The sequence below is a fragment of the Schistocerca serialis genome, chromosome 2 (genome assembly GCF_023864345.2).
Source record: "Schistocerca serialis cubense isolate TAMUIC-IGC-003099 chromosome 2, iqSchSeri2.2, whole genome shotgun sequence".
In the NCBI taxonomy this organism is placed as follows: Eukaryota; Metazoa; Arthropoda; class Insecta; order Orthoptera; family Acrididae; genus Schistocerca; species Schistocerca serialis.
The window spans coordinates 1032679597-1032695070 of record NC_064639.1 but is presented as its reverse complement, the minus strand read 5'-3'; the positions used below and the strand labels follow the sequence as shown (position 1 = coordinate 1032695070).

The 15474-nt window shown below is 47.7% G+C and overlaps 1 pseudogene; it reads left to right on the top strand.

Annotated features, from left to right (window-relative positions):
- The first annotated feature begins 438 nt into the window (after positions 1 to 438).
- On the top strand, positions 439 to 556 carry LOC126459244 (5S ribosomal RNA; annotated as a pseudogene).
- The last annotated feature ends 14918 nt before the right edge of the window (positions 557 to 15474 follow it).

The window sequence follows — 15474 nt, the reverse complement described above, 5'->3', positions numbered from 1 at the left end:
CGGTACGTCCACCCGGCCTCCCGCATGCCAACTATACGCCCTCGCTCAAAGTCCGTCAACTGCACATACGGTTCACGTCCACGCTGTCGCGGCATGCTACCAGTGTTAAAGACTGCGATGGAGCTCCGTATGGCACGGCAAACTGGCTGACACTGACGGCGGCGGTGCACAAATGCTGCGCAGCTAGCGCCATTCGACGGCCAACACCGCGGTTCCTGGTGTGTCCGCTGTGCCGTGCATGTGATCATTGCTTGTACAGCCCTCTCGCAGTGTCCGGAGCAAGTATGGTGGGTCTGACACATCGGTGTCAATGTGTTCTTTTTTCCATTTCCAGGAGTGTATAAAAGGAAATGTCCTGACTGATTCATCACGGCCCGTTCCAAATGAATAAGCATAGAAACTTGAAGTTCGGAGAAGTTGCTGTTGATCTAATACAATACCAACGGCCTTGCCGCAGTCGTAACACCGGTTCCCATGAGATCACCGAAGTTAAGCGCTGTCGGGCTTGCCTAGCACTTGGATGGGTGACCGTCCGGTCCGCCGAGCGCTGTTGGCAAGCGGGTTGCCTTCAGCTCTTGTGAGGAAAACTGAGGAGCTACTTGATTCAGAAGTAGCGGCTCCGGTCACGAAAACAGACAACGGTCGGGAGAGCGGCCTGCTGACCTGACGCCCCTCCTCCATAGCGGCATCCAGTGACGCGTACAGGCTTAGGATGACACGGCGGTCGGTCAGTACCGGTGTGTCTTCCGAGGCCTGTTCAGACGGTGTTTGTTTAGTTGATGTTTTACTTCAGGCGACGTTCGACAAGGGATTTTTCGAAATCCCACCCATAAGAAGGTGAAACGGGGGATCAATGGTATTTGGAAGACATGTCACTATTAAGGCACTTTTGAAGCTAGAACTATGAAAATTGATACTTAGTTTCTCAGTCAGAAATAAGGAAATATGTATTTCAGTATTTTTGGAAGTTTAACCACTATGAAGGTTAAGCAGAGGGTGTAAGATTAAAAAAAAATTATTATTAAAGGACTACTAAAGCATTTTTAAAGTCAAGTCTATGGAATTTGGTATTTGATTTCTTATTTACAAATAAAAAATACTTATTTCAGTGTTTTTAGAAAGTCAGCCCCTAAGGGATGGGGGTGGGGGGTAGGGGTGAAATATTTCAGTATGTAAACGTTTTTTTGAACTAAATCTAAGAAAACTTGTATTTAACTTCTCGGCTGGAAAAAAAAAGTTACGGGAATTAATGTTTTTGGGAATTCAACTCCTCAAGGAATAAAACAGAGCCCGACTGATTCGCTGACTCATCAGCACCCAACCGAAACCACTAAGGATAGAAACTTCAAGTTTGGAGAGAGTGCTCATCTTATACTGTAGGCATCGCTTAGTGAGGGATTGCTCGAAATACCATACCTAAGGCGCTGAAGCCGAGGACGAAAGGTTTTTTTTCCAAATATATCGGTGTTAAGGCAGTTTTGAGGCTCGGAATACGAAAATTTATAATTTGTTTCTCGGTCAGATACAGAAAAGTACATACTTCCACATGTTTGGAAATTCAGCCACTAAGGGGCTAAAATAATGAGTGCACATTAGTTTCAAAATAAATCATTATTAAAGTACTTCTAAAGCATTCTTAAAGCTACATCTACGTAATATGGTATTCGACTTCTTGATTAGAAATTTTAAAAAAATATCTGTTTTAGTGTTTCTTGGAAAATCAGTCTCTAAGGGGGTGGAATAGAGGATTAAATTTTTATGAAAGTAGATCGTTACACTGAAACATATTTAAATTTAAATTTACAAAAATCGGTATTTAAATTCTAAAAAAATATATGTTAGGGGGTGAAAATTTTGTGAGAATGTCACCACAAGAAATAAAAGGCAGGGTTCACAAAGGCGTATAACTCTAACTGCCAGCATCACTATTTCGTCAGAAGTACATTCAGAAAAAACAACGCTTCTATGGCCTTACTTAGTGTGAAACGTTTAGAAGATGTTGCAGTTTTTCAACAACATAAAAAGTCGACAAAATGAAAACAAAATAAATAAATAAAAATGAAAATCTGCGCGGATGCTACAATCCACGCGACCAAAACAGCGGGCTCTAAGATAGTTTGTCATGTAACTCCACCTCGGTAGCTGAGTGGTCGGCGTAGACGACCGCTTTGTGGAGGACCCCCGGTTCGATTCCCGGTACCGTCAAGGAGTTTTCCTTAGTAGGTGGCTTGTACGGTGTGCACTCAGACTCGTGATGCAAACTTACGAGCTACTTGGCCGAGCAGTAGCGCTTCGACAGTCTGGAAAGTTTGTGTAACGGGTGGAAGAGCTGTGTGCTGACCACATGGCGCCTCGGCACAAAATGCCGCCGCAAGGCAGCCAAATGACACGGCGGCCGGACAACATCCATTGGGCCTTTCACGCCATGGCGAGGAGCTAGTTATTTTTTTCTTCTTTTGCGTCATATAAACGGGATATGGGCCATGTTCGGTTTGTAAATGCACCATGCGATAGCTAGGGAGGGTATGTTCTATATATACATCTACACAGATACTCCGCAAGCCACCGTACGGTGCGTGGCGGAGGGTACCCTGTACTACTACTAGTAGTTGCCTCCACTGTTCCACTCGCAAGTAGAGTGTCAATACGCCTCCGTACAAGCCCTGATTTCTCTTATCTTCCCGGTCCTTACGCGCAATATACGTATGCTGGCGCAAGTAGAATCGTCCTGCAGTCAACTTCAAATGCCGATTCTCTAAAGTTTTTCTATAATGTACCTCGAAAAGAACGTCACCTTCCGTCCAGGGATTCCCATTTCAGTTCCCGAAGCATCTCCGTAACCTTACGTATTGTTCAAACCTACCCGTAACAGATCTAGCATCCCGCCTCTGAATTGCTTCAGTGTTTTGCTTCAATCCAACCCGGAACGGATCCCAAACACTCTTTCGCAACTGCTCCCTGACGTCGGGAAGAAAATTATGGAGTACTTCGGCCCCATTCTTCCTTCACAGTGTACGTTTAACAGGCCTCTGACCACGAAATGATCACATCCACCTTCGGCACCCCTCACTGTCTTAACGTCTAACACACATCTCTTGGCGCTTAGATCAATGGCACCACGGTCTATTTGATATATAATTCTTACATCTTGTGACACACAGGTTCCCTTATGTATCTTCTTCCGCTGGAAGTTTGTGCTAGATACGAATAACCCTGATGATTAGCGAAGCTGATGAACCTCACTCACTTGGAGACTTACTACTGAGGTGAAAAAAAACTGGCAGCGTTAGTGGGAGAAGCACAGATGTTAGCCACTGGCAAGTAACACGACAAGTGGTCACTCGACGTTGTGTACCGCCATACGAATGTAGCACGTGCCACAACCAGTAACCTGATGTCCTTGCGGATGGAATAATTGAATCCAAAGCAAGCATCGCTGTGAATTGCCGATTGCAAAAGGCGGAGAAAAGAGAGAGGTAGGGAGGTGTGGGGATGGCAGTCGCCGTGGACGTATCTGATAGAACGCAAAACGCAATTCGCTCTTATTAAGCGATCGTTCTCTGCGATCGGCGAGCACGTAACGAGAATGGCAGAGGGCTGAGTGGTCGCCGAGTGTGGTGGAAACGAGAGCGGTGAAGTGGGGGTGGTGGGTAGCACAGGGGGGGGGTGGGAGGAGGGAGTGGTACGTTATCGCGATGCATGAGCGGCGGCCTCCACACATGGCCCCCGTACACATCAAAGCCGGCTCGGCGTGTATCTGGCCCATCTCCCCGAGTCCGGCGCTCCGGCGCTATCGTCGCGGACATCTACGCGGTGCGGCCCGGTCTCTTTTAATTCCGGCTGGCAGCAGACCTAGCCGCCACCCCTCGACCCCGCCGGCTGGGCAAAGAAATTAAACCGGCGGACTGGCGCTGCGCTGCGCGGCGCGGCGCGGTGCGGCGCTGCACAATCTGAAGAGTGCTCTGGCGCGGCGGCGTGATTCCGGGCGCGCTGACATCATTAGAGCGCTCCATTAGGGCGGGCCGACCGGAGCAGTCACAGCCCGCGCGGGCCCGCGCCTCGAGTGCCGGCTGCCCGCCACGCCACGATGTGATACTCTCTGCCAGCCGGGGCGACGCCGCACAGCCCCGATGCCTGACGAGCAGCGAGCCGCCCGCTGAAAGGGAAGCTCGCGCTCGTTAAATTCCCGCCCACCCTCGCGGCGAAAAGAAAATCTTACCTACTGTGAATCTCGCCCGTTCGCTCGCTCGCTCGCTTCCTGTCCTTGTCACACTTTGCAGCCCGACGCAGGCGGAAAAGATGCGTTCATCATCCGCAACAACGACCCATATTCTCAGCTTCTTTCTACAACTACGTTGAAACATTCCGAAGGGGGGTCGTCATGAGCTACGTTCAAGTGTAATTCTAAGTAACACTCTTTAGTAGACTTGTCAGGCTACCGTAAGTATGCGTAGATAACGGTAGTTTTGAAACTTCCTGGCATATTAAAACTGTGTGCCGGACCGAGACTCGAACTGGAAGGCACTGGTCACGAGTTCGAGTCTCGGTCCGGTACACAGTTTTAATCTGCCAGGAAGTTTGATATCACCGCACACTCCCCTGCAGAGTGAAAATCTCACTCTCGAAACATCCCCCAGGCTGTGGCTAAGCCATGTCTCCGCAATATTCTTTCTTTCAGGAGTGCTAGTTCTGCAAGGTTCGCAGGAGAGCTTCTGTAAAGTTTGGAAGGTAGGAGGCGAGCTACTGGCAGAAGTAAAGCTGTGAGGACGGGGCGTGAGTCGTGCTTGGGTAGCTCAGTTGATAGAGCACTTGACCGCGATAGCTAAAGGTCCCGAGTTCGAGTATCGGTCCGGCACACAGTTTTAATTTGCCAGGAAGTTTCATATCAGCGCACACTCCGGTGCAGAGTGAAAATCTCATTCTGAAAACATCCCCTAGGCATTGGCTAAGCCATGTCTCTGCAGTATCCTTTCTTTTACGAGTGCTATTTCTGCAAGGTTCGCAGGAGAGCTTCTGTAAAGTTTGGAAGGTAGGAGGCGAGGTACTGGCAGAAGTAAAGCTGTGAGGACGGGGCGTGAGTCGTGCATGGGTAGCTCAGTTGGTAGAGCACTTGCCCGCGAAAGGCAAAGGTCCCGATTTAGAGTCTAGGTACGGCACACAAGTTTAATCTGCCAGGAAGTTTCATATCAGAGCACACTCCGCTGCAGAGTGAAAATCTCATTCTGGAAACGGTAGTTTTGTTTCCCTAGTAGCTTTAACAAGTTAAGATCGTACCCACGTTACCTGTACGTTAAGGGTGTTGCATAAGTGCCGGGCGTTACCTCATTTTGATTGCTTTCTTTGCGTATGCGGCCAGTGTCCAACTATATTTTCCTAGAAACCGGAAGCAGTGAGCCATCTAGAAACTGAATGTGGGTATATAAAGGGCTCCATAATCTTCGGATGATTTGTAAGATGGCAAGAACTATGCCCCTTACATGAAGTCATTAAAGATCACCTAACTCACGTTGAGCGAACAGTAGGGCTGAACAAAATGACTGACAAGACACAATCCATCCTGTAGAGGGTATAGTATGGATGTATTGAAATAATTCATGTGAGGTGATGGTTTTAAAGTAATTCAGATGACATGAAATCTTTGTGGAAACGAGTCGATTTACTGGACGCTAGTTTACCCCAGGGAAGTACTTAGAGTTGACTGTGGCCAGCTGGGTAACGACAAAGGGAAGCGACAATAGACAGCTTAGGGCGGCTCAAGCTCTGAGAAAGCGCTAACGTGGCGTGGCCTCTAGCCGCCTTAAGATGAGTGACAGCATGGGTGGTTGGCCCCGACCCCATGCTGGTGTACCGGGAAGCAGACGGAGAACTTGTACGCCTGTTGATAAATGTCCGTCGTCCCATTTTCAGGGAAACATGTGAGAAAGTTGCACAATGCTACGGTGGAGCGGTCAACAGAGGTCAAAATATGCGTGTTCGTGCCTATAGCAACTTCACGCTGAATTCACGGTCCGCAGAGTCTGAAGTAAATCAGGTGAAGAGCGACAGAATGAAATATGCCAGCCTCCGATGGGAACGTAGGACTGAGGAATTTGAAGTACTCTCCTGGGAGTCAGAATTCCGGAAAAATTGGTGTTTGTGCAGACGCTAACCTTTATGGGTGGCCTGGGAGGAGCTAAATAGAAGAAGTTGAGAGGAAGGGAAATTTTGTGGGAATTTGTTCACTTCCCAGAGCAGGCATTGGTCGGCACTGGGAAGCGACGCATAATTAACGCAACTTGCGCTGCAATTGGCGTAAGTGATTTTGCTGGAGGGGAAACCGAGGCGAAGAGCAGACTGGGAGAAGTCCCCGTAGAAGTCTTCCATTCCCAGCTTGCCTAGAGTGTAGACGTGGCGTTCTTGACTCAGCTTGCCTGAGAAAGAGTGAGCATCTCTGCAGTTTAGGACTTAGCAAATGGAATGATTGAGCTTGGAGATAGGAAGTTTTGGTTCAGTTATGTACTGAGCAAGATAGCTAGGAGTGAATAGACGAGCATAGCCTTGCAGCACCACGAGGTGGTCCGACGTCCGCACAACGACGCCGCTCCACCACGCTGAATTCGGTGGTATTGCGCCCGCTCCGGCCACTGATTAATTTGTTGGATCACATCGGCAAAGTTTCCACGAGGGTTTCATAGGCCATGTATTGTAGAATTCTTCTTGCACTTCGCATTACGCCTGGGTCAGTCGATAGGAATTACTTTTGATTTATAGCACTTTACTCCACGCAAACGCAATTTATTACCACTGCCTGTTAGGAGAGTCATGTAATGTGATGATTGAAGGTCGTGAGTTAAAATAAATATGTCCTAATCGTCTGCATCTGTTTTCAATCAAGTAGTTGAAATCCCAAATCACTTTCTTAATTAATTTTATGTTCAACATTTGCATCTGGTGTTCAATAGCTGAATATAACATCAATGTGCACCCTTTTTTAATTAAAAGGGATCAATTCTGAATCAATTAATGTCAACACTGCCACCGCAGTTCAATCAGGAGTCACAGGGCCTTATTACTTTTTTTGCGTTATCCGACATTGCGGCAGTTTTGCACTCTGTGTTGATCTGTTAGTCAGGGGTGAACATACACCAAAACCAGATGAGTGACGGGTGGGGTGTTACAGATGCTTGTCCTATATAGTTCCGTTTCTGTCTGTTATATAAAAATAAACAGCATTCATAGCAAAACTGAAATTTTCATTGCTTAATTCAGCTTTTGTTCGAAAATTGTTGATTTGTAACGTGAAACAGAGGGATGCTGCAGTAAAAATAAAAACAAAAACAAAAAATAATACAGATTTATCATACGAGTATAGCGTTAGTAGACGCAATTTCCTAAAAAAGCCAAAATTTAAAAAAAACCAAAACAAAATATACCAAAACTCGCTTCAGTACTTGATTGGGCTCATACAAATCATGTTTCTGTTATTGCTAAGCAACTTTCACACTCATCAATTATAATAGGAAACCCTTGCCTGTGATCGTGATGAACAACATTCTACTGAGTAAAAAATAACAATAAATAAGTATTTTTTGTGTTTATGCAAGTAAACTGTACTTGCCTCAAAATTAATTGTTTTGGTTATATAAAAGCGTAAAAGTTACGGGAGTATTAGCTTTTTTAACTTATAAAAGGCAATTCATATTTTGTAAGGATATAAAATATACAATGATCTAAAAATGAACGATGTGCGATTCTAACTGCGTCAAAAACAAATAAAACACAAAGAGAAGTCGTCGGCTCCCGGTTCTTCTCTCACAAATTCATTTATGTTCCTTTGCTCACCCTGTGGCAGAGCGTTTCTAGGAGCTTCAGTCCGGAACCGAGCTGCTGCTGCGGTCGCAGGTTCGAATCCTGTCTTGGGCATGGATGTGTGTGATGTCCTTAGGTTAGTTAGGTTTAAGTAGTTCTACGTCTAGGGGATTGATGATCTCAGATGTTAACTCCCATAGTGCTTACAGCCATTTTCTTTGCTCACCAGTGCTACTGGCAATCCTACAATGTACTACGTCATTTACGTACTGTATCGAAGATACCGAACCATACTTCTGGTAGAGTGCAACTCTACTGCTTAGTAACACAGTTTATAATCTGCGTAAAACGAGTCACTCCAGTAGCGTGTAACATCTCCTCTGGCCCCAATTGTGATATCTGTTCGGCGAGGAACCCACAACATTCTTCACATATGCCAAACTAACCCCGCGAAACTCATCCATTGATAGATCACGTGTAGGTGTCAGATAGTGGAATGTTGATTGATACGTCTCACATGTCGCCCTCTCTTCCAAATAGCCCCAGAAATGGTGTTAGGATCAGATGCTTTAAACAGTCAGTGAAGGTGCTGTAGTTCTCCTGGGGGTGGAGAAGTGGCTACAATGCCAGGATGGCACGCAGGGCAGGATTGACGGGGATATCAGGCCGGTAAGGCCTGGAGAGAAGGGGCTGTCACAATTATTTGCACTGATTGCACTGATACGTTACACTGCATCGATGCGGGAAGAGGTCAGGTGGCCAGTAGGATATCAACTAGCGACCGGCCAGCTGGCTAGAACCAGTGCGCGCCCAATTTTGCTGATACCTGCACTCGAGATCAGGTGCCCAGTAGGATATCTGCTAACGACTGGTCCACACTCGCGGTCAGGTGGCTAGTACGATATCTGCTAGCGACCGGCCAGCTGGCTAGAACTGGCGCGTGTCCAGCTTTGCTGATACCCACACTCTAGGTCAGGTGCCAAGTAGGACATCTGCTAGCGACCGGCCCGCCTCGAGGTCAGGTGGCCAGTAGGATATCTGCTACCGCCTGGCCAGCTGGCTAGAATCGGCGCATGCCCAGCTTTGCTGATACCCGCACTCGAGGTCAGGTGCCAAGTAGGATATCTGCTAGCAACCGGCCCACACTCGAGGTCAGGAGGCCAGTAGGATATCTGCTAGCGCCTGGCCAGCTGGCAAGAACTGGCGCACACCCAGCTTTACTGATACCCGCATTTGCTGTCAGGCGCCCACTAGGTTATCTGCTAGTGACTGGCCCCCACTCGAGGTCAGGTGCCCAGTAGGATATCTGCTAGCGACTGGCCCACATTTGAGGACAGGTGGCCGGTAGGATATCTGCTAGTGACTGGCCAGCTGGCTAGAACTGGCACGCGTCCAGCTTTGCTGATACCCGCACTCTAGGTCAGGTGCCAAGTAGGATATCTGCTAGTGACCAGCCCGCATTCGAGGTCAGGAGGCCAGTAGGATATCTGCTAGTGCCTGGCCAGTTGGCCAGAACCAGCGCACGCCCAGCTTTACTGATACCCACATTTGATGTCAGGCGCCCAGTAGGTTATCTACTAGTGAGTGGCCCCCACTCGAGGTCAGGTGCCCAGTAGGATATCTGCTAGCGACTGGCCCACATTTGAGGACAGGTGGCCAGTAGGATATCTGCTAGCGACCAGCCAGTTGGCTAGAACTGGCGCGTGTCCGGCTTTGCTGATACCCGTACTCTAGGTCAGGTGCCAAGTAGGATATCTGCTAGTGACCAGCCCGCACTCGAGGTCAGGAGGCCAGTAGGATATCTGCTAGCGCCTGGCCAGTTGGCTAGAACTGGCGCACGCCTAGCTTTACTGATACCCACATTTGATGTCAGGCGCCCAGTATGTTATCTGCTAGTGACTGGCCCCCACTCGAGGTCAGGTGCCCAGTAGGATATCTGCTAGCGACTGGCCCACATTTGAGGACAGGTGGCCAGTAGGATATCTGCTAGCGCCCAGCCAGTTGGCTGGAACTGGCGCGTGTCCGGCTTTGCTGATACCCGTACTCTAGGTCAGGTGCCAAGTAGGATATCTGCTAGTGACCAGCCCACACTCGAGGTCAGGAGGCCAGTAGGATATCTGCTAGCGCCTGGCCAGTTGGCTAGAACTGGCGCACGCCCAGCTTTACTGATACCCACATTTGATGTCAGGCGCCCAGTATGTTATCTGCTAGTGACTGGCCCCCACTCGAGGTCAGGTGCCCAGTAGGATATCTGCTAGCGACTGGCCCACATTTGAGGACAGGTGGCCAGTAGGATATCTGCTAGCGCCCAGCCAGTTGGCTAGAACTGGCGCGTGTCCGGCTTTGCTGATACCCGTACTCTAGGTCAGGTGCCAAGTAGGATATCTGCTAGTAACCAGCCCGCACTCAAGGTCAGGAGGCCAGTAGGATATCTGCTAGCGCCTGGCCAGTTGGCTAGAACTGGCGCACGCCCAGCTTTACTGATACCCACATTTGATGTCAGGTGCCCAGTAGGTTATCTGCTAGTGACTGGCCCCCACTCGAGGTCAGGTGCCCAGTAGGATATCTGCTAGCGACTGGCCCACATTTGAGGACAGGTGGCCAGTAGGATATCTTCTAGTGCCTGGCCAGCTGGCTAGAACTGGCACGCATCCAGCTTTGCTGATGCCCGCACTCTAGGTCAGGTGCCAAGTAGCATATCTGCTAGTGACCAGCCAGCACTCGAGGTCAGGAGGCCAGTAGGATATCTGCTAGTGCGTGGCCAGTTGGCCAGAACTGGCGCATGCCCAGCTTTGCTGATACCTGCATTTGATGTAAGGCGCCCAGTAGGTTATCTGCTAGTGACTGGCCCCCACTCGAGGTCAGGTGCCCAGTAGGATATCTGCTAGCGACTGGCCCACATTTGAGGACAGGTGGCCAGTAGGATATCTGCTAGCGACCAGCCAGTTGGCTAGAACTGGCTCGTGTCCGGCTTTGCTGACACCCGTACTCTAGGTCAGGTGCCAAGTAGGATATCTGCTAGTGACCAGCCCGCACTCGAGGTCAGGAGGCCAGTAGGATATCTGCTAGCGCCTGGCCAGTTGGCTAGAACTGGCGCACGCCCAGCTTTACTGATACCCACATTTGATGTCAGGCGCCCAGTAGGTTATCTGCTAGTGACTGGCCCCCACTCGAGGTCAGGTGCCCAGTAGGATATCTGCTAGCGACTGGCCCACATTTGAGGACAGGTGGCCAGTAGGATATCTGCTAGTGCCTGGCCAGCTGGCTAGAACTGGCACGCGTCCAGCTTTGCTGATACCCGCACTCTAGGTCAGGTGCCAAGTAGCATATCTGCTAGTGACCAGCCAGCACTCGAGGTCAGGAGGCCAGTAGGATATCTGCTAGTGCCTGGCCAGTTGGCCAGAACCGGCGCATGCCCAGCTTTGCTGATACCTGCATTTGATGTCAGGCGCCCAGTAGGTTATCTGCTAGTGACTGGCCCCCACTCGAGGTCAGGTGCCCAGTAGGATATCTGCTAGCGACTGGCCCACATTTGAGGACAGGTGGCCAGTAGGATATCTGCTAGCGACCGGCCAGTTGGCTAGAACTGGCGCGTGTCCGGCTTTGCTGATACCCGTACTCTAGGTCAGGTGCCAAGTAGGATATCTGCTAGTGACCAGCCCGCACTCGAGGTCAGGAGGCCAGTAGGATATCTGCCAGTGACTGGCCCACACTTGAGGTCAGGTGGCCAGTAGGATATCTGCTAGCGACCGGCCAGTTGGCTAGAACCGGCGCTCACCCAGCTTTGCTGCTACTGGCACTCGTTGTCTGGCTCGCGACTCTGGTGCACGAGCCACACACGCCGGGTGTCAGCAACGCACGAAGACCGACTAGAATCTTGCAACGGGAGTCAGTTCTCAGACGACTGACCGCGCCCAGGCGGCCGCTGCGTGCAGTGTTCAGGCGCGTAACCTCTGTCACGGAAGATGGTTGCTGTGCATGGGCTGTGACTCGCTGCTCCCAGGGCAAGCATCCGGCTGCTGCCAGAGTGAGTCAGGAAGGCCCACTGCACTGTGGCTTAAGTCCGCAACAGGGACTTTGAGGTGGAAGCTGGTACTGTGACATAGCACCAAACAGGTGACTGGTGCCGACATCTTCACGTGGTTTTCTTCTCTGGTTTAGTGCCTACGTCCTAATGGAACTGCTGGGGTGCGTATGAAACTGCTACAAAATTGACAGCTATTTATACAAAGTAGCAGCATATCTGTTATGCCAATGGACCGCTTCTAGCCACGTATTTGGCAACACCACTGAGACCCGCTGGTGGAGAACCCCCTTTCCCACACTGCAAGAACTGTGCGTTACCTCTGCACTGGCAGGTTTCACCAATCGGACCTGGCCCATATTACAATGACGTAACAATTGGTTGTTGTAACCGACGTGACAACAAGCTGCACTTGTCAGCTACCAGCAGCTTCTGCAGTGCTGCACCACATCTTCTTGTTCATTTACCCTTAAAATTGTAGCGACACTTGTAGTGATCCGATTTGGAAGCGCACTGTCCTTACTTCTATGCCTAAGCGAACTCAGGTAAGCCCTGTTTGTGTGAATAATTTTTCACATCAGTTTATGTTAAAAATATATACTAAAATGTGTTTCTTATTTTGTTTGTTTGTTATATGTACTCGAGGAAGTTTCCGACAAGGTGGTCCAGCGCTGTTCCGCCCCCCTCCCCCCCCTCCCCCCCAATCAGCGTCTGGTGGTGCGGGCTCTTTTATCTGATAGAGTCGACGGTGGGGTTGTTATTGGCAAGAGCATCGCTCCACCGTTGTTAAAATTCCGTGGATTTATTGTTAAAGTATTATATCACGAAAATTGCTGAAAATGTAAAGACTTCTAGCTGGACTTCCGAAATGTACAGATATTAACATTTATGCGTGTATGTTGTATTTTGAAAAATAAAACAGTTCATCATTACATTTGTGTTGTAATCAAAATAATTTATTTGACTAAGATAGTGAAGAATTATTTTTCTGCACACTGACTTTGCTCAAGTGCCTGCAGTAACCTTAAGATAAAAGGCAGTATTGAATTACGTCGTGAAGCAGAGGCCTATTGAAATTGATGAAGACATTTCCGATAATTAAACCTTGTTTTCTGAAAAGTTTCGTATCACGCAGTTCGCGAAGTTGAAGCAGATTGAATTTTTTCATGAATTTGATTCTGGGACGGTTCTGAGCGAAAGTGCCTCAAGAAGAGTGATTTCATTAATTTCAAAAGGCAAAAAGTGGTAACATTGGGAGTTAATCGTTACGCTACAGCGCAGTTAAACAATACTGCTGATAGCCAGAATTTTACTAATTCGACGCTGCATTGTTTCACGTAGCAGTATACAGATAGAGACTCACGCAACATAAGCCACAGTTTGAACCTTCCCTTCGCTCTAGTCCGAAAAACGATCCTGCGAAGTGTAATCAACTCAGTCCGGAATAGAATTACCAATTAAATTTATCCCCGAGCAACGATAAAACTTCGAATGAGGCTTCTTCCCACTGCAATACACGTGGTCGATATTGTATGCAGAACAGTATATTACGAGAAAAGTCAGCTTCTTAATGTCGTAACTTAGCATTTAACCGGCCAGCGTGCCTCTCACTACAGTGTAATAGAGTGCCTGAGTGTATGCGTGCAGTAATTTCAACATTATTTTTGGCATCTTCAAGAATGGAAAATCCGCATCATATTCGTCATCATGAAGTTTAATCACGGCGTTTCTTCAGGCATCATGTACAGTTGGGGCCACAACTTGATGAGAAGATACCACAGGGTAAACTACTTGAGGGGATACTGACTATACTGACTGAAATGTATCACCCACTGTTCCTCATAATCGCAGACATTTTCTATAGGATTAAGATCGAATGGTTTTTCGAGCTTGTAGAGCGGCGATTGACTGCTTGAGTGTTCGTCAAAGCAGGAACGTTTTTGGGCAGCCCTGTGAACACGGTTGTTGTCATCTTCAAAGACGGAAGTGTACACAGCATACTCATTATGGAGATGTAAAAGAAAGGGAAACACTTGGTCGCCTAGAATGTTTAAACAAACATCCTGAGTCATGTTCACTGTAACCTGAATGAGTGGGCTCAATCCCTCCCCTACCCCCCACCCAAAAAATTCACAGAATTACCTCCGACAGCGTAGATACGCACTACCAACGAGGACTAAATGTCTCATTGGGCAGTCGATGCCTTGCATATTTGAAAAGAGGCAAAACTCGTCGAAACACACTACATGCCTCAGTCAACTACTGTCTAGTTTCTGTGTTGGTTGGCCTATAGAAGACGTCTGTCTCAATGTACTGGTACAAGTAATTGCCTTTCGCAAGTTACCCGACTCCAGATGCCCCTTAACGTGCAGTTCCCATCGCAGTGTTCTCTCACAAAATGGTCGACATGGGTCTGCATTCACTGAAAGCAACAATTTCTATCGTGTTTGAATGTCTCCTGTCAATGACAAGGTGCGACAGTCGTCTTGTCCATAACTTTTCACGAGCGTTGTTCTTGCGCCATTTCACATCGCTGCTACTTGTATACTATTCCTTGTACGTTGAAAAGTCTCTGTGGAGCCGGTTCATAAGACTCTTGTGTCACTGGATTCTGTGCATCCCATTCTGTCCACTGCCTGATTGCGGCTTAATTTACTAACTCTCCCAGAAAAACTGAGCAATCAAACTAAGGCTTATTAAATGATATTATGTTTGATTTTTTTGTGTTTCATAGGAAATCATGTCCTGTATTTATTACATTTTTTCCTTCACCCTACCCTATGTGTGCGTGAATGTGATTGAATGAGTATTTTTACGTTACTGAATGAGTGTTTTTTACGAGTGGTTTCGGATTTCTTTTGTGGGGAACGCTGAGTTGGTTGTCGTCTGCTAGGAGCTGGTGATGTTTGCTTCTCGTTTGGAGGGTAGCACAAAATGGCCAACTTAGGATCCCAGTACCTGGACAGAGAGTTTTACCCCTGTCAGTCTGAGGTTGGTTTGTCTGTCAGGTTGGTGGCGGAAGCCTACCCCTCTGGTAGCTTCCGTTGCACCGGTAGTTAGGCGAAGCTCGGTGGAGAAAGGACACTCTGCAGCTAGCACTTGGTGAGTACAGTTCGTAGCTCCTAGAGAGGATTTCTGTTAATAGGAAGTAGGTGGAATTAGGACTTCCCTATGTTAAATTCATGGCATATTTAAGTACTTCAGCTTAACTGAAGCGTGTGTAGTTATGTACTTTCGGAATGTGGCATAATTATTTTGTTAAAAATCGGTGATGATGGTGGTTGAAATTAAAAGTAAGGAAGTTGCTTTGTTCCTTTCGGACAGTCGTGGGTATGTAGATGGAATGATTGAATTATTGTATTCCATTTCCCTTTTGTGTGTGTTTTCCCTTTTAATTGCGCGATTCTACATTTTTTTCGAATTATTTAGTTAAATTTTTATTCTGGCACCAGTCATGTGTACTCATAGGATGTGCATCAAATTCAGTAATGAAATAAATGTGCTACGTGAAAGATAAACTCTGAGTCCTTTATCTTTTTCATTGATGCCAGTTTTCAAATTAATTTTCTATTCCCTGATTTTTTTATATACGACATACAATGCTGTTCATCTTGTTAGTTTCTTTAAAAAAATTGAATTCTTATAATCAAATTCTTAATTTA